Below are 12,687 nucleotides of genomic sequence, written 5' to 3'. Positions count from 1 at the left end.
GAGTGAGTCGCCAGCTGCGTGAGGAAAGTGAGTCGCCGGCTGAGAGTGAGTCGCCGGCTGAGGAGAGTGAGTCGCCGGCTGAGGAGAGTCAGTGGTCCACTGCGTAAGGAAAGTGAGTCGCCGGCTGAGGAGAGTGAGTCGCCGGCTGAGGAAAGTGAGTCGCCGGCTGAGGAGAGTGAGTCGCCGGCTGAGGACAGTGAGTGGCCGGCTGAGGAAAGTGAGTCGCCGGCTGAGGAGAGTGAGTCGCCGGCTGAGGAGAGTGAGTCGCCGGCTGAGGAAAGTGAGTCGCCGGCTGAGGAGAGTGAGTCGCCGGCTGAGGAAAGTGAGTCACCGGCTGAGGAGAGTGAGTCGCCAGCTGAGGAGAGTGAGTCGCTGGCTGCGTGAGGAAAGTGAGTCGCCGGCTGAGGAGAGTGAGTCGCCCGCTGAGGAAAGAGAGTCGCCGGCTGAGGAGAGTCAGTGGTCCGCTGCGTGAGGAGAGTGAGTCGCTGGCTGCGTGAGGAAAGTGAGTCGCCGGCTGAGGAAAGTGAGTCGCCGGCTGAGGAGAGTCAGTGGTCCGCTGCGTGAGGAAAGTGAGTCGCCGGCTGAGGAGAGTGAGTCGCCGGCTGAGGACAGTGAGTGGCCGGCTGAGGAAAGTGAGTCGCCGGCTGAGGAGAGTGAGTCGCCGGCTGAGGAGAGTGAGTCGCCGGCTGCGTGAGGAAAGTGAGTCGCCGGCTGAGGAGAGTCAGTGGTCCGCTGCGTGAGGAAAGTGAGTCGCCGGCTGAGGAGAGTCAGTGGTCCGCTGCGTGAGGAAAGTGAGTCGCCAGCTGAGGAGAGTGAGTCGCCGGCTGAGGAAAGTGAGTCGCCGGCTGAGGAGAGTCAGTGGTCCGCTGCGTGAGGAAAGTGAGTCGCCGGCTGAGGAGAGGAGTGAGTCGCCGGCTGAGGAGAGTCAGTGGTCCGCTGCGTGAGGAAAGTGAGTCGCCGGCTGAGGAAAGTGAGTCGCCGGCTGAGGAGAGTGAGTCGCCAGCTGAGGAGAGTGAGTCGCTGGCTACGTGAGGAAAGTGAGTCGCCGGCTGAGGACAGTGAGTGGCCGGCTGAGGAAAGTGAGTCGCCGGCTGTGTGGGGAAAGTGAGTCGCTGGCTGCGTGAGGAGAGTGAGTCGCCGGCTGAGGAGAGTCAGTGGTCCGCTGCGTGAGGAAAGTGAGTCGCCGGCTGAGTGAGGAAAGTGAGTCGCCGGCTGAGGAGAGTGAGTCGCCGGCTGAGGAAAGTGAGTCGCTGGCTGAGGAGAGTCAGTGGTCTGCTGCGTGAGGAAAGTGAGTCGCCGGCTGAGGAAAGTGAGTCGCCGGCTGAGGAAAGTGAGTCGCCGGCTGAGGAAAGTGAGTCGCCGGCTGAGGAAAGTGAGTCGCTGGCTGAGGAGAGTGAGTCGCCGGCTGAGGAGAGTGAGTCGCCGGCTGAGGAGAGTGAGTCGCCGGCTGAGGAGAGTGAGTCGCCGGTTGAGGAGAGTCAGTGGTCCGCTGCGTGAGGAATGTGAGTCACCGGCTGAGGAAAGTGAGTCGCCGGCTGAGGAGAGTGAGTCGCCGGCTGCGTGAGGAAAGTGAGTCGTCGGCTGAGGAGAGTCAGTGGTCCGCTGCCTGAGGAGAGTGAGTCGCCGGCTGAGGAAAGTGAGTCGCCGGCTGAGGAAAGTGAGTGGCCGGCTGAGGAAAGTGAGTCGCCGGCTGAGGAGAGTGAGTCGCCGGCTGAGGAGAGTGAGTCGCCAGCTGAGGAGAGTCAGTGGTCCGCTGCGTGAGGAAAGTGAGTCGCCAGCTGAGGAAAGTGAGTCGCCGGCTGAGGAGAGTGAGTCGCCGGCTGAGGAAAGTGAGTCGCTGGCTGAGGAGAGTCAGTGGTCCGCTGCGTGAGGAAAGTGAGTCGCCGGCTGAGGAGAGTGAGTCGCCGGCTGAGGAGAGTGAGTCGCCGGCTGAGGAGATTGAGTCGCTGGCTGAGGAGAGTCAGTGGTCCGCTGCGTGAGGAAAGTGAGTCGCCGGCTGAGGAGAGTGAGTCGCCGGCTGAGGAAAGTGAGTCGCCGGCTGAGGAGAGTGAGTCACCGGCTGAGGAGAGTCAGTGGTCCGCTGCGTGAGGAGAGTGAGTCGCCGGCTGAGGAAAGTGAGTCGCCGGCTGAGGAGAGTGAGTCGACGGCTGAGGAAAGTGAGTCGCTGGCTGAGGAGAGTCAGTGGTCCGCTGCATGAGGAAAGTGAGTTGCACGCTGAGGAAAGTGAGTCGCCGGTTGAGGAAAGTGAGTTGCACGCTGAGGAAAGTGAGTCGCCGGCTGAGGAGAGTAAGTGGTCCGCTGCGTGAGGAGAGTGAGTCGCCGGCTGAGGAAAGTGAGTCGCTGACTGAGGAAAGTGAGTCGCCGGCTGAGGAAAGTGAGTCGTCGGCTGAGGAGAGTCAGTGGTCCGCTGCGTGAGGAAAGTGAGTAGCCGGCTGAGGAAAGTGAGTCGCCGGCTGAGGAAAGTGAGTCGCCGGCTGAGGAAAGTGAGTCGCCGGCTGAGGAAAGTGAGTCGCCGGCTGAGGAGAGTGAGTCGCCGGCTGAGGAAAGTGAGTCGCCGGCTGAGGAAAGTGAGTCGCCGGCTGAGGAAAGTGAGTCGCTGGCTGCGTGAGGAAAGTGAGTCGCCGGCTGAGGAAAGTGAGTCGCCGGCTGCGTGAGGAAAGTGAGTCGCCGGCTGAGGAGAGTCAGTGGTCCGCTGCGGGAGGAGAGTTGAGTCGCCGGCTGCGTGAGGAAAGTGAGTCGCCGGCTGAGGAGAGTCAGTGGTCCGCTGCGTGAGGAAAGTGAGTCGCCGGCTGAGGAGAGTGAGTCGCCGGCTGAGGAGAGTGAGTCGCTGGCTGCGTGAGGAAAGTGAGTGGCCGGCTGAGGAAAGTGAGTCACCGGCTGAGGAGAGTGAGTCGCCGGCTGAGGAGTAGTCAATGGTCTGCTGCGTGAGGAAAATGAGCCGCCGATTGAGGAGAGTCAGTGGTCTGCTGCGTGAGGAAAGTGAGTCGCCGGCTGCGGAAAGTGAGTCGCCGGCTGAGGAAAGTGAGTCGCCGACTGAGGAAAGTGAGTCGCCGGCTGAGGAAAGTGAGTCGTCGGCTGAGGAAAGTGAGTCGCCGGCTGAGGAAAGTGAGTCGCCGGCTGAGGAAAGTGAGTCGCGGACTGAGGAAAGTGAGTCGCGGACTGAGGAAAGTGAGTCGCCGGCTGAGGAAAGTGAGTCGCCGGCTGAGGAAAGTGAGTCGCCGGCTGCGTGAGGAAAGTGAGTGGCCGGCTGAGGAAAGTGAGTCGCCGGTTGAGGAGACTGAGTCGCCGGCTGAGGAGAGTCAGTGGTCCGCTGCGTGAGGAAAGTGAGTCGCCAGCTCCGTGAGGAAAGTGAGTCGCCGGCTGAGGAAAGTGAGTCGCCGGCTGCGTGAGGAAAGTGAGTCGCCGGCTGCGTGAGGAAAGTGAGTGGCCGGCTGAGGAGAGTCAGTGGTCCGCTGCGTGAGGAATGTGAGTCACCGGCTGCGTGAGGAAAGTGAGTCGCCGGTTGAGGAGAGTCAGTGGTCCGCTGCGTGAGGACTGTGAGTCACCGGCTGCCTGAGGAAAGTGAGTCGCCGGCTGCGTGAGGAAAGTGAGTCGCCGGCTGCGTGAGGAAAGTGAGTGGCCGGCTGCGTGGGGAAAAGTGAGTCGCCGGCTGAGGAGAGTCAGTGGTCCGCTGCGTGAGGAGAGTGAGTCGCTGGCTGCGTGAGGAAAGTGAGTCGCCGGCTGAGGAAAGTGAGTCGCCGGCTGAGGAGAGTGAGTCACCGGCTGCGTGAGGAAAGTGAGTCGCCAGCTGAGGAGAGTTAGTGGTCCGTACAAAAACAGGTAATATTCTAGGAAAGTTATGAATGCAATAGAAAAATAGTTAGGGAGCTGGAGACAGCGAGCTATAGTGCGATTAGAATCAGAAAGATCTGAAAGCTGGGACAGTGCAGAAACGATAGAAGAGAGTATTTTACTCCTGCTGCTGGAATTAGATGAATTCAGTTAGGCATTTAGAGTCTGTAACACGAGAAGAATGACAAATGCAGTTAGAAAGCAGATAGGACCTAATAGGTCAGGAGAACATAATAGTACCAATACAGTGTTATTAAAGAGGCAGAAAATTCATGTTTAAGTTGTGTGGATATAAATTGCTTATTACATAAGTACACATGACTTGTTATATGAGCAGAAGCTATAAAAAAGTGAGAAATTAAACAGGAACAGAACATAAACATTCACAGTGGAAGGAAATGCTAATTAGTGCATCTAAAGACCAAGTTCCATTGTTAAGCGTATGGTTATCTGTGGAGGAAGTAATACTAATAACAGATAAAGTACGAAAGCAGGTGTGAGTTGGAGCTGTTTGGAGCTAAACTGTGCAGAGCTTTGAGACCGCTGATTTACAAATAATAAGTTACAAAATTATGAAACAATAAAAATTAAAAGAATATAATTCTTTATTTTGCATGTGTGCACTATGTGAGTGTATGTGTTACTGTATCAAGCCATTTTAACCATGTAGCACACATTTTAGCACTGACACACTCCTGACAATGTTTTCCTGCAGCTTACTGGCATTGACCAGCAGGTGGCACTAGCGTGCATTGAACCAAATGAACCACTTTTCAACACATCTGTCTGCAAAGCTTTGACATGAAAACATGTTACAGTATGATGTAGGTGGTTTAGGGGGTGAAATGGGATCCAGGGGGTGGAGATGGGTAGGTTTAGGGGGTGAAATGTGATCCAGGGGGTGGAGATGGGTAGGTTTAGGGATATGTAAAGTTGGAGTAGTTGGATCTCGAGTTGGAGTTGGTGCTCCACTGTAATACTAGTGTACTTAGATGGTAACTGCTCAGGAACTGTCCACTTATAGGGGTCATCAGATGCCCATTTTGCACAAGTTGATACGATTCTTTAATCACCTAATCAAAAGAAAACAACATAGTGTGACGAGCACTCCCAGAGGAATCAGCGTCGCCCTGGAAACCAAAAGCAAAACACCTGCACGTCCTCGTCACCGGCCTGATCGGTCACAGCTGCTCCCCATCAGCCAGCACGTTTAAAAGGAGCACATGTTTCACACAGAAGAGGTTCTCGAACCGAATGCACCACTGGACTAATCCCACTCTCATTCTTCCACAGAAAGCAGCGAGTGACCGACAGCCCACACCCTTGGGAGCACGTCAGGACACCCACTTTCACCCTGAGTGGCACCGAAGAGCACGGAGAGCACACGGGACACACCAACCAGCGGGAAACGGATCAGGACACTTCACCAGGCACCCTTCACTGGTCAATAAACCCACCCTCCGGGGCAGTTAATTCACGCATCTCTTGTCGAGTGTTTCTTCACCCCGTGACAGTGGTGGAGAATGCGGGCATTACAGTGAGGAATCACCGACAAGATCACCGCCCCAACGCTTAATTTTTTTCCCTTTCTTTTTTTCCCTTTTGTCTGTCACCAGCACCACGGAAGGCGGCACGCGCGGCCCCGCGATGGAGGACGTCTTACAACGCCTCGCTGAAGTAAGCATCCGCCAGCAGCAAATAGCGGAACACCTCGCCACTCGCCTGGGCCGGACGGAGGATGAACTCGCCGCCGTCCGGGCGGCCGCGGCCCAGCGCGTTCCGCTACCTGAACCTCGGGCACAAGCTACCCGTCTGCTTCCGAAGATGACGGCCGAGGACGATGTGGAAGCCTTCCTCCAGGTCTTCGAAAACACCGCCCACCAAGAGGGATGGCCAGAGGACGAGTGGGCACGGGCGCTGGCACCCCTCCTCACCGGTGAAGCGCAGAGGGCTTACTTCTCGCTCCCCCTGACAAGTGCCGACAGCTACATCGAAGTTAAGCGAGAGATCCTGGCGAGGCTGGTCTCTCCCCGGTGAGCGCCGCCCAGCAGTTCCACGAGTGGGAATACAAGCCCCGGGTGCCAGCCCGTGCCCAGGCGGCCGAACTCAGCCGCATCGCCCAGCACTGGCTGTTGGACGGAAACCCCACCCCAACGAAGGTAGCGGAACGAGTGGTGGTCGATCGCCTCCTACGCGCACTGCCTCGCGCCCACCGACAGGCTGTCGGCATGAGAAACCCACGTGTCGTCCGGGAATTGGTGGAGGCGATCGAACTGGCGGATGCTGTCCATCCCAGCGGGGCCGGGGACCGGCTGCCGCCATTCCCCCGGAGGGTGGTCCAGGAGCGACGCCCGCTCGAAGGCACCGCGCGACCAGTCAGCAGGCCGACGGTCCCCCCACCGCGAGACGAGCCCATGCCCAGTGCAGAACCACCGTCGCCTCCGCGAGCCTGGCTGGCAGGCTGCATCCTGCACCAACGGGTGCCAGCGGGAGCCCCCGAAGCAGAGGTGAGGGTGGATGGAAGACGGTTCCGGGCCCTCTTGGACTCAGGCAGTGCGGTCACCCTCATCCAGTCGCGACTATGCGCCCCTCAAAGCGGACGGAAAAACCTCCTACCAATAACCTGTGTGCACGGAGACACTCGCCAAGTACCGGCCCGTGAGATGGTGATTTCATCCCCCCCAGGGCACCTGGCCGGTGGAGGTCGGCCTGGTGAAGGACCTGCCGGTGGCCGTACTGCTCGGACGGGATTGGCCCGGCTTCGAGAAGCTGCTGTCTACCGCCACTCAGCCTGCCAGCCCCAAGGGGAACCGTCGAAGGCCGAGGCGGCCGCCTGGACCCAGCCGCCGACCGGCCCTGCTCGCCTCCGACAGTGGGAGAGAAGGTGAGGCCCCCTCCCGGTCCACTAAGCTGTTTTATGATATCTACCAACAGGCCGCTGGAGGGGGCTCTTTCGCCAAGGAACAGCGGGAGGACGACCGACCCAAGCACTGTTGGAGCCAGGTGCGAGTCGTGGATGGAGAGGACGTCCTCCCCCGGCCCCACCCTCTCCCACATTTTGTTATAGAGAATGGCCTGCTGTATTGTGTCGCCCAGCGAAGGGGGGAGGAGAAAAGATTACTAGTTGTGCCGCGGGCCAAGACCGAGACCATTCTCGAGCTGGCCCATTCCCACCCCATGGCAGGACACCTCGCGGCAGCCAATACCGCTCAACGCATCCGCGACCGCTTCCATTGGCCGGGCCTGGACGCCGAGGTAAAGCGGTTTTGCCAAGCCTGCCCGACCTGTCAGGCCACGTCGCCCAGGACTCCTCCCCCCCCCGCCCGCTCATCCCGCTGCCTATCATCGAGGTGCCCTTCGAGCGGATAGGAATGGACATAGTGGGGCCGTTGCCGAAGTCTGCCCGAGGGCACGAGCACATCCTGGTCATCGTCGACTATGCCACCCGGTACCCAGAAGCAGTCCCCCTGCGGAAGGCCACCGCGAAGTCCATAGCCCAGGAGCTGTTTCTGCTGGCCAGCCGAGTCGGCCTCCCCTCGGAGATCCTGACTGACCAGGGAACCCCCTTCATGTCCCGGTTAATGGCTGACCTCTGCCGGCTGCTGCGGGTGAAGCAGTTTGAGGACCACGGTTTATCACCCCCAAACTGATGGCCTCGTAGAGAGATTTAACCAAACCCTCAAGCAAATGCTCAGACGTGTGGCGGCGGAGGACAAGCGGGATTGGGACCTTATGATCCCCTACGTACTCTTTGGGGTCCGCGAAGTTCCCCAGGCCTCAACTGGCTTCACCCCCTTCGAGCTCCTGTTCGGCCGACAACCCCGGGGCCTTTTGGACGTGGCCCGGGAAGCGTGGGAGCAGCAGCCGGCCCCGCATCGTACTGTCATCGAACATGTCCGGCAAATGAGGGAACGGATCGACCGAGTGATGCCATTAGTCCGGGAACACCTCACCAGGGCCCAACAGGCGCAGCAACGTCATTACGACCGGGCAGCCCAACCAATGGGAGTTCCAACCGGGAGACCGCGTCATGGTCCTGGTCCCCAACTCCGCCTGCAAATTTCTGGCCTCCTGGAAGGGACCCTACTCGGTCGTGGAGAGGATTGGACCGGTCACCTACCGCCTGAGACAGCCGGGACGACGGCAGGCGGAGCAACTCTACCACATCAACCTCCTAAAGAAATGGGTGGGGACCCGGGACCAAGTAGCGGCCCTGAGTCTCACCGAGCCCGTGGTTGTGGGATGTCAACCCCCACCTTTCAGCTGCCCAGAAGAGGGAGCTGCAGCACCTGATCAGTCAGTTCCAGGATGTGTTCTCCTCTCAGTCCGGGCAGACCAACGTGATACAACATCATATCCGGACGGCCCCAGGAGTCGTGGTTAGGCAACGGCCCTACCGAGTCCCGGAGGCTCGTCGGCAGGCTATTGAGGACGAGGTCCAACAGATGCTGAAGTTGGGGGTAATAGAACCATCCCGGAGTCCGTGGTCCAGCCCCATTGTGATGGTCCCAAAGCCGGATGGCACCCTCCGCTTTTGTAACGACTTCCGCCGCCTGAACGAAGTCTCCGAATTCGACGGGTACCCCATGCCTCGGGTGGACGAACTGCTGGACCGGCTGGGAAGGGCCCGGTATATCAGCACCCTAGACCTCACCAAAGGCTATTGGCAGGTACCGCTCTCCGAGGCCGCCAAGCCGAAAACCGCCTTCTCCACCCCCAGTGGCCACTGGCAGTACCGGACCCTTCCCTTCGGCCTACATGGGGCCCCTGCGACGTTCCAGCGGATGATGGACATCCTCCTGCGGCCTCACCAAGCGTACGTGGCCGCTTACCTGGATGACGTCGTGGTCCACTCCGAGGCATGGGACGAACATCTGGATCGTCTGCGGAGGGTGCTTTCGGAGATCCGGCGGGCTGGACTTACCGCCAACCCCGCAAATGCCACCTAGCCCTCTCTGAGGCCAAGTACCTGGGCTACCAAGTCGGCCGAGGACTCATCCGGCCGCAAGACAAGAAAGTTGAGGCCATCCACGCCGCACCAAGACCCAAGACAAAGACCCAGGTACGAGCCTTCTTGGGGTTGGCGGGGTACTACCGTTGTTTTATCCCCAACTTCTCCTCTTTAGCCACCCCCCTGACAGACCTGACCAGGAAGGGGCAGCCGGAGAAAGTATGCTGGACCCCGTCGGCGGAAGAAGCCTTCTCCCAGGTGAAAGCAGCACTCACGTCCTCGCCGGTACTCCGCGCCCCGGACTTTAGCTGCCCCTTCCTGCTGCAGACGGATGCTTCCGACACCGGACTAGGAGCGGTCCTCTCCCAAATCCAGGAAGGTGAGGAGCATCCGATAATCTATATCAGCAGGAAGCTGTCCCCCGCCGAGAGGAAGTACGCCGCCGTGGAGAAGGAAGCCCTGGCCATCAGGTGGGCAGTCCTGGAGCTCCGGTACTACCTCCTAGGCCGCAAGTTCACCCTGGTAACCGACCACGCGCCCCTACAGTGGATGGCCCGCGCCAAGGACACCAACGCCAGGGTGACTCGCTGGTTCCTAGCGCTCCAGGACTTCCACTTTGAAGTCCGCCATCGAGCTGGGGCTGCCAACGCGAACGCCGATGGCCTCTCCCGGATCTGGACAGCTTATGCAGGTCTGTCAGGGGTCATTCCCCACCCTCCCCTAATTTCACCCCTACTGTCTACATGTCTTCGCAGGACCAGAACGACGCTTAGGGGGGGGGAATGTGACGAGCACTCCCAGAGGAATCAGCGTCGCCCTGGAAACCAAAGCTAAACACCTGCACGTCCTCGTCACCGGCTGATCGGTCACAGCTGCTCTCCCCATCAGCCAGCACGTTTAAAAGGAGCACATGTTTCACACAGAAGAGGTTCTCGAACCGAATGCACCACTGGACTAATCCCACTCTCATTCTTCCAAAGAAAGCAGCGAGTGACCGACAGCCCACACCCTTGGGAGCACGTCAGGACACCCACTTTCACCCTGAGTGGCACCGAAGAGCACGGAGAGCACACGGGACGCACCAACCAGCGGGAAACGGATCAGGACACTTCACCAGGCACCCTTCACTGGTCAATAAACCCACCCTCCGGGGCAGTTAATTCACGCATCTCTTGTCTAGTCCACATAGCATACATAATCATAGTTTGGTTAAAATGTCTCAATGTTAGTGTAAAAAACACATTTTTAAACCTGTCAAAATCAGCTCTGATATTATCAAGCCATTATTGTCCACAGGGCCGTCGTAAGGGGGATGCGAGGCCTTGTGCGAAGTTGACGTGCGAGGCCCTCTACAATTGTGTGTGTGCGTGTGGTGCGGGGGGTTGAGGTTGCTTTAGTAAACACACATCTGATCGATTGTGATGACGTGCTCAGTGACATGCTTGTGATCTACTGCATAATAATAATAATAATAATAATAATAATAAAGCAATTAAATAAGTAAATAAGAATGCTAAAAAGTACTAGGTTTATTGTTATGAATAATAACAATGTACACTATTTGAAAATATTATTTTATTTTAAAATGTGCACATTCACTCTTATTTGTAACAGTCAAAAACACAAATGTCTCTTGTCACATTAATTTATGATTTACATGAATCATGACTGCATATTTTCAATTCAGAATTTCCTAAAAAGTTGAGTAGTTTGCATGACTAGATAGTCTATACCAGTTGCTAATTAGAACATTATTAGGAAAGGCGATTTGCAAAGATTCATTAAAAAACCTTATACTCATGCACTCACTTCTTCTGTAGATGAGGCTGGATCAGGAATGATTTGCGCGAACATAGACGCATTTAGGCAGATCGGGAGTGGCGCATTCACTTCAAAGCGAAAGTAATGTTAATCCTCTGCCTCTTCAGTGGCTCAGATGTGGGGAGTAAATGAGGACTGCTATATTCATTATTACATCCAACAATAAAGCACCTTAATTGCTTAATCTGAGACATCTTGTCTTACTCTACACCTGCATGTGTACTTACACTGCGGTTACATACTACATACACATCTAGTTACTATGTAAGTACACAGGTATTAGGGACACTTAATATAAAGTGGTTCCCAAAAATTTAACTCAAGTTAAAGTACAGATACTCTGTGAAAACTTTACATAATTAAAAGTGCATGTAAATGGCCAAAAACGTACTTGAACAAAAGTAAAAAAGTAAAACCTTCAATTGTACTCAAGTATTAAAAAAGTAAATGTAATCTAACAAAAGAAAAGAGATTGTTTCATATTGAACCATCTTCTCAATGCAAAGTGAAATTGCTTCAAAATAAACTGCATAAAATGTTTTGTCAGACAGACAAACAAAAGTTTAATTTAAAGGGAGAAAACCAAATGCAGAGCACAGATCAAACTCATCTGTCTAGAGCAGGAACAACAATTAAAATGAAGCACAAATAATCCATCCTTTACACCTCAATGTCATCCCATACGTGTACGACTTTCTTTCTTCAGAAGAACACAGACTAAGAGTTTTAGAGAAAATAATCAATCTTTCTGCACATAATGTTAGTATTCAGCACATATTTGTATAGAGTTTAAAGTAACGATTAGATGACTCAAGGATAGAAAATTACCATGTACTGTATTATATATATATATGGAGCAAATATCCTTGAAAGCTGCATGCAAATATGCATAATATCATTGAGATGAAGAGAAATCTGATGTAATCTGGCCTGTTGTTTGTAGGGAGTATTTTATTCATAAATTTTATTCATCACTATTTCTTCTCGTACTGCGATTTCTTCCTCCCTGCAAAATAATTTGACACAAAATCATCACTGAGCTCTCAGATTATTAAAGATCAACGTGAATCATCTCAAAAACTCACCAGCTCTTCTTGCACAGATGATCTGAAGAAGAATCACAGTAGGAGCAGCAAACGCTGCAAACTCAACAATAATCACAATCACTGCAGGACAGATGATGATAGACACAATCAAGAGAAAAACAGACTCAATCTGTGAAACTGGGAGTGAAATCAAAGCTGTGGTACCTCTGAATAATGAATGAACAATCCTCCTGACTTCAGTTTCTGCTGCATCTGAGACCATGCCTGCTAGTTCAGATAAAAAACATAATCAGCATCCTCAACATCACTTCATACTAGAGCTTCACATCACAGAAATGATGAATGAACTCGCACTGCTTCATTAATCTATCATCTACTATCATTTTAGTTCAGTCCCATGGTGTTGGGAGTAAACTGATGGTTGCCATTTACCATACATAAATCTTATGACATTTAAAAAAAAAAAAAATTCTCTCTAAATGTGATTTCTTTCTCGTTTATAGATATTTGTGTGAAAAGTGTGATGTTTTTTAAGTTTGCATGAACACTGAAATGTAGAACATTAGCAGCTAAACATATGACAGTGTATGAAAATTTTTGAATGCACATGTATTTATGAATCTTGTGTGAAGAAGTGAAGTGAGAGACTGCTGATGTGTGTCAGTGATCATGAACCTTGTATAGGAGCTGCTGCTGGAGTTTGTCTTGACATCGTCTCAGAGTTTGAGCTGCTGACTGGAATCTGTGACTTTATACCAAGAACACTGTTTCTGATGGACTTAAAGCAGCTCAACACTAGTGGATTGCCAAGTTTCTACCGTGTATAATGTGTTCCATCATCAGATGAAGAAAAAAGCAGAAAGAGTGGTGTTTCCATCAAGGCTATTTCTATCTTTAACCAGCTGTTAGGACCCTGAGCTGCAGCAAAGCAGGGCTTGTCTGTTATTTCTCCATTAGACAGTTATAGCAGCATCTTGTGGCCTGAGATGATAGTGCAACCCATAGACCAACAACCCATGTCCTGAGCTGAATGAATGA

General features: G+C 54.2%; 1 long non-coding RNA gene across 2 annotated transcripts; it reads right to left on the bottom strand.

Annotated features, from left to right (window-relative positions):
* Window positions 1-11,216: 11,216 nt before the first annotated feature.
* On the bottom strand, window positions 11,217-12,408 carry LOC109061624. Of its 2 annotated transcripts, none has more exons than XR_002012937.2 (4): window positions 12,325-12,408; window positions 11,854-11,916; window positions 11,689-11,769; window positions 11,217-11,609 (listed from the first exon to the last, which is right to left on the bottom strand). It is a non-coding gene; the product is annotated as an uncharacterized LOC109061624 (long non-coding RNA). The 2 variants fall into 2 exon arrangements; XR_002012938.2 differs by having other exon boundaries at window positions 11,854-11,913.
* Window positions 12,409-12,687: the final 279 nt, after the last annotated feature.

The sequence above is a fragment of the Cyprinus carpio genome, chromosome B3, assembly GCF_018340385.1.
Source record: "Cyprinus carpio isolate SPL01 chromosome B3, ASM1834038v1, whole genome shotgun sequence".
NCBI lineage: Eukaryota > Metazoa > Chordata > Actinopteri > Cypriniformes > Cyprinidae > Cyprinus > Cyprinus carpio.
The sequence above is the reverse complement of the archived record's forward strand: the minus strand, read 5'-3'. Positions and strand labels throughout refer to the sequence as shown.